Source organism: Pteropus vampyrus, unplaced genomic scaffold (assembly GCF_000151845.1).
Source record: "Pteropus vampyrus isolate Shadow unplaced genomic scaffold, Pvam_2.0 Scaffold6, whole genome shotgun sequence".
NCBI classification, from domain to species: domain Eukaryota; kingdom Metazoa; phylum Chordata; class Mammalia; order Chiroptera; family Pteropodidae; genus Pteropus; species Pteropus vampyrus.
In genome coordinates this window covers 7,401,355-7,407,312 of record NW_011888787.1, presented here as the reverse complement: position 1 = coordinate 7,407,312, position 5,958 = coordinate 7,401,355, and positions in this window count along the sequence as shown.

Here is a 5,958-nt window from a genome sequence, read left to right as displayed (position 1 = left end):
AGAAAGAAAGAAAGAAAGAAAGAAAGAAAGAAAGAAAGAAAGAAAGAAAGAAAGAAAGAAAGAAAGAAAGAAAGAAAGAAGGAAAGAAAGAAAGAAAGAAAAACGTGGTGTCTGAGAATTGCTTGTGGTGTAGGGAAGTATTGATGGATTGGGGTTGGAAACCTAATTTACTTGGTGTCAGTGAAGTTGGATTTGCTAGAATGATCCATGATTCATGGAAACATGTGGCTTTTGAAGAGAATGGATAAAAGAGTGGGGGATGAGGAACCTTTGATCACTGGATGGTTACCTAGTCATCCATGATACCGCAACTGCATGAAATCAGTCACTAAAAGTAAAAGTTACCAATGGAATTTTTGTAATAGCCAAAATGAAAGTAAAAGAAAATGCTGGTCCGGGCCTTGATGCTGAACCAAGCTCAGATTTGGGTTCATCTGATCTTCATCTATCAGCCACAAAGCCACCTAGAAAGGGAAAAATTATGCAGGGGCAACAGTAAGTACCTCTAAGACCTCTGGTCAACAAGAAGGTATTTAATGTAGGGGGAGGGCAAAACCAAGAACGGACTAAAACTAGAGGATATAGTGTAAAGGAGCTGGCTCATTTTATGGATTGATAAAGAAACTTACCTAAAATAGATTGTGAGAGTAACCAATCTGGGGGCTGTGTCTTTAGTTCTGGATGCTGCAGAATGAAAGAGCAAGTTTGAATTGAAATAGTTCCCAAAGGAACATCCAGCTGGAGCACTGGATAAAAAACACCGTAAAGTGTGTTTATCCTGAGAAAGGGGACTTCCCACCTCCCCTGTAAATGCCAAATCAACGCCCCAGATGAAGCAGCTAATATTCTTCATATGCAAGCCATGTGGGACTGGCTTTATGATGACCAGGATAGCCACCTGCTGAATATGCCCATTAAACAAGTAATAGGAAATGCTGTGATGAAGGGAGTCCCTGTTGCATGGGCACCCCATGTAACTTTACTGATACAAACCTGAACAACATTTTGAGAAGGCTTATAAGATTTGCTCTCTCTCCATATGGGTCTTACTGATACCAAGAACATTAAAGTAATTGAGAAAATGGGGAGAGACAAAGGAGTCAAAGGACTAAACCCAGTAGAGTCGAAGTCTTCAGATGAAAAAAGGATGAATAAAATGGACAGCAATGGAGATGAGACAAAGGTGTTGATGCAGCACTACCAGAGGCTGGGTGGACCAGTGGGAACCGCTATTGGTCCCTCAACATTAAAAGGCTCCAAACAAGTCTGCTCTATTTACCCCAGTTTGGAGGAATTTAAAGAGCTATAAGGCAAAGATTACAATGATGAATATGACTAGGGATCCCCTGGGGTAATGATTAGAAAGATTAATCAAGGTAGAGATTGACATAGAGGCCAGGGTCTTATGGCTCCAACCCCCAGCCAGGGACCCAAGGCCACATTCACAAACTGGATAAAATTTCCAGGGGAAGAAGAAACTTTTCTGGGACTCCTTGATATGGTAGCCCAATACACTATGATTTGAAACCTGTTGGAGAAGTCTTAACAGGAGCTAAGTTTAGATTTAGAGGAGATGGAGATGTAACAGTTGGTGGAATTAAGGTGAAATTTTGGATGGTCAGGGTTTTTTAACAGATTTTGTGTGAGGTGCTCATGTCTCCTTCACCAGAATGCATTATTGAGATGGATACTATGTCTGACTAGTGATTGCTTCACCTAACTAATATTGTGAAACAGAAAGCATATAAGTTCACCTTCAGACCAGTTTTAAGCCTGACTCACACAAGTCGTTAACATTAAGCAATATAGAACACATGGCGGACAAAAAGAGATTACCACTTTAATTCATTAATTAATTAGTTAATTAATGAGTTGGAAGCTGGAATGCAAGTACCAATAAATTGGCTGTACAATAGCCCTGTGAGACCTGTGAAAAAGATAGATGGCTCTTGGAGACTAACAGTAGACTATTGAGGCTTAAATAAAATTGTGGTGCCCATAGCCTCAGCAGTTGCGAATATAGTCTCAAACATACAGATAATACAGCAGGTAAAGAAGGCTGGTACTCAGTGACTGACCTTGCACAGGCTTTCTTCTCTATCTGGATCTCAGAAAAGAGCCAACTACAGTTTGCCTTCATGTGGGAAGGATTCCAGTTTACTTTTACTGTTCTAACACAGGGTTATTTGAACACACCAGTTTATTGTCATTATTTGGTCAGAAGGGATTTGGACTTGATGCAGGTCTCAAATATAATAATATACTATCCTGATGATATTATGATAGTATCAGAAACTGAAGAGTGGGCTAGGATTGATATAAATGCAATGGTGACACAAATGACCAACAAGGGCTGGTTAATAAATCCAGGAAAGATCCAAGGGCCTGTGCCTGCCCAAACAGTAAAATTCTTGGGAATACTTGGGCAGGAACCACCCAGGATATTCTACAAGCAACTAAAAATAAACTGCTATCGCTACCCAACTCTAGGACCAAGCAAGAAGCCTGGTGTTGGGTCGGTTTACTTGGATTTTGGAGAATGCATATTTCATATTTGGGAATTCTGCTAGCTTCCATCTGTCATGGGGACCTGAACAAAAGCAGGCCCTGTTTGAATTACAAAAGGCAGTAGCTCTCTCAATGCCTTTGGGCCTTCATGACCCAGACATAGTTTTGGAAGTGTCTACCATCTGTACTCATGCAGAATGATGTTTATGGCAAAAAAGCCAACAAGTGGCCATTGGGATTTTTGACCAGGAAATTCCCAGATGCTGTCACCTGGTACACACCATTTGAAAGACAATTATTAGCCTGCTATTAGACATTAATTGAGACTGCCTCATAAAATAATCGTAAAGCCCAAGATATCAATAATGGCTTGGGTGACATCGGAGAAATATTCTAATAAGAAAGGCAGTCCCCAGACAAGTTTCATAATAAAATGAAAATAATTGATGTAGGAGCTTGCTGATGCAAGAGGAACTCATCGTATCAACAAGCAAGTAGCCTTTTTTCCTCTAGGACTGACAAGGAAGCCACGCGAGGAGCTGTTTAAAACAGCCACATAGACAGTGTCCCATGAGCAGCTCTCAAGTGAACAATGAAGAACTGCTTGGTTTACAGATGGCAGTTCCAGGATAAATAGACAATATCCCATTTGGAAAGCTGCCACATTAAGACCAGCAAATGGCAAAACTCTGATTGAAGAAGACAAGAATAAATCAACTCGAGTGGGATGAATTGCATGCTGTTTTCCTAGCAGTGATGGAAGAATTAAACAATGGTAAAAGCCCTTATATTTGGATTTTTACTGACTCATGGGCCATAGCCAATGGCCTGGCCATAGGGTCAGGTAGATGGGCAATAGAAAACCAGACCATTAAAGGGACGTTTATATGGGGTATGACCCTATAGAAATCATTCTGAGAATTTAAGGGGTGAATTAAAATAGGACATGTTGATGCCCATCAGAAGGACTCCCTTCTGGGTTAAAAAGGGGACTGGAACCACCAAGGGGACCTTTTGGTGCACTCCCTTGAGGTGGCCACCTGGGTCCATGAAATGAGTGGACATGGAGTGGAAGGCTACAGCAACGCATAGATGGGCTGAATCTAGATATATTCCTGTTGCACCCTGTGAGGCACAAAATGTGAACTATTCTGTCTGCCAGCAAAAGAGACAGAGACTGAAGATGGCTGTGAAGAAAATTCTCCAAAGAGAAAATTCTCACCCTGTGAGGCACAAAATGTGAACTATTCTGTCTGCCAGCAAAAGAGACAGAGATTGAAGATGGCTGTGAAGAAAATTCTCCAAAGAGGAAGGCCCCCCACATAACTAGCAAGTGAATTACATTGGACCAATGCCAGTAGTCCCCAGGGCAATATAAATAGATCCAAACAGGAATAGATACTTACTTCGAAATGAGCTTTGCATACCTGGTGGTAGATGCAAACACTCAAAATACTATTTAAAAATTGTAACAGAAAATACCATACTAGTTTGGACTACCAAGTTACATTCCTTTGGACCAGGGAATGCATTTTACATCCCATAGTGTCTAACAGTGGGCCCACAGATGTCACATTAGATGTACATATCATGTTGCATATCATCCTCAGAGTAATGGTTTAATAGAAAATCAGAATGGGCAGTTGAAACATATGTTGTCTAAAATAGAGGGAGATAAAGACTTGAGTGGCTGGCTTGCACGCCTTCAAGGATGCATGCTCATACTCAACATGAGGGGGGCTGAGAGAAGGTCCCCACTAGATAGATTCCTCCATTCTTCTGGGAGATCTGGGAGGGGGTGGGAAGGATGTGGGTTCGACTATACAAATCTTTCTTACATTACCAAGACTTCTTTCCTCCCTGATGCAGTGGTCCCCAAACCAGGGATGCAACTGCAGGTGCAGGAAGCAGGGACGATTCCTAAGCAAGAAACTGTAACTATCCCTTTAAATCTTTATGTCAGAATTCCTAAAGGCTTGATAGGGCGGATTGTGCCTTCACTCCAAATGGTGAAATTGGGGCTGAGAGTGAAAGCTGCTGTGTTGCAGCAGTCAGGACAGCCCACTGGTTCTGTACCTGTGTAACCCTTCTGTATAAGAATAGGAATGGACCAGATGCCATAAAGTGTGAAGCCATATGATTACTAAAACCACTCCTGCTTTTGGAACCTGACAAGGCTGAATGGCAGCTTGCAAATCCGAGTTATATCCTGGGAGACATTTTCATATGATATGGTGATTGACTGGATAGGTATTAATGACTAAATGAGACTCTCTCATTTTGACTTATATAATTGTTTTGTGAGGGATTCATGTTCAAAGACCAGAGTGTGGTCTGCAATATTATGATTTATAAGATATTTGGTCTTTATCCAGAGTTCCTGGCTCACAGCTGCCAAAACTCTACGAATTTCCTAAATGTTGAGAGTCTTTTGTTAGTGAAGTGACACTTGGACCCCATCCAAGGATAAGGGCTGGTTGCCAGGAGAACCAACCACGTGATTAGAGGTTTGGAACTTTCAGGCCCCTGACACCAGCCTCCAGGGAGATATGGGGCTGCAAATTGAGTTCAATTGCCAGTGGCCAATGACTTAAGTCAATTGTGACTATGTAATGAAACCTCCATAAGAACTCAAAAGGACAGCTCGCTGGTTTCCTTTTTTGGCAGGCTTCCATGTTAGAAACCAGAACAGTTTTAAGTGCCACCATGCTGGGCTCCAAGCTACACAAGGACAGAAGCTCCTTTGATCAGGACCTGTTGCATATAGGTTTAATGTAATTTCAAATCCACTCGTTTATGACTTAAGTGCGGTATTTTAATCCACTTGTTTATCACAAAGAAACAAAATTTGCATAGATATAAGTATGAAGTAAGTCTTACCAGGATATCATTCTACCTCTGTTGTCACTGATAAGTAGTCAGCAGCCCAGAAGCTGAGGGCCTGTGTGTGTGGCTTATTGATAAGCAAGCATGGAGAAGCAATAATGGCAAGGGGATATTTAGACTATAAATACTGAGTTTGTGAAGACTACTTGAGAGTTTTGGTTTAAGCAAGGTGACTTCACTAACCTAAAAATTCTCAAAAGACCACTGGGGATTTTGCTTCTGTCTTAGCAAGGCATTCCTCCTGGACAGTGGTGATAAACCAACCAGTGGCCCTGTGAAAGAGGCCATCACACCCACCAATACTTGCATCTTCATTCCTTAGCAATGTACTCTAGCAACAGGGTACTTTTGCTTTTGCACGGGCAGCTGGAAATCAGCTCTTTGTTTGGTCTATGACTGCCAAGTGCCTACTCATATAAAAAGGTACACTTCATATTAAATTTGGACTTTATCCTTCTCATCTCTCCTAGCCTAGAGCAATAGTATAATTAATCTGTCATTTATTTTGGAGTATATTATTTCTTTATTTGGCTTCTTAAGAGATATTATTATGTATGCTATTGG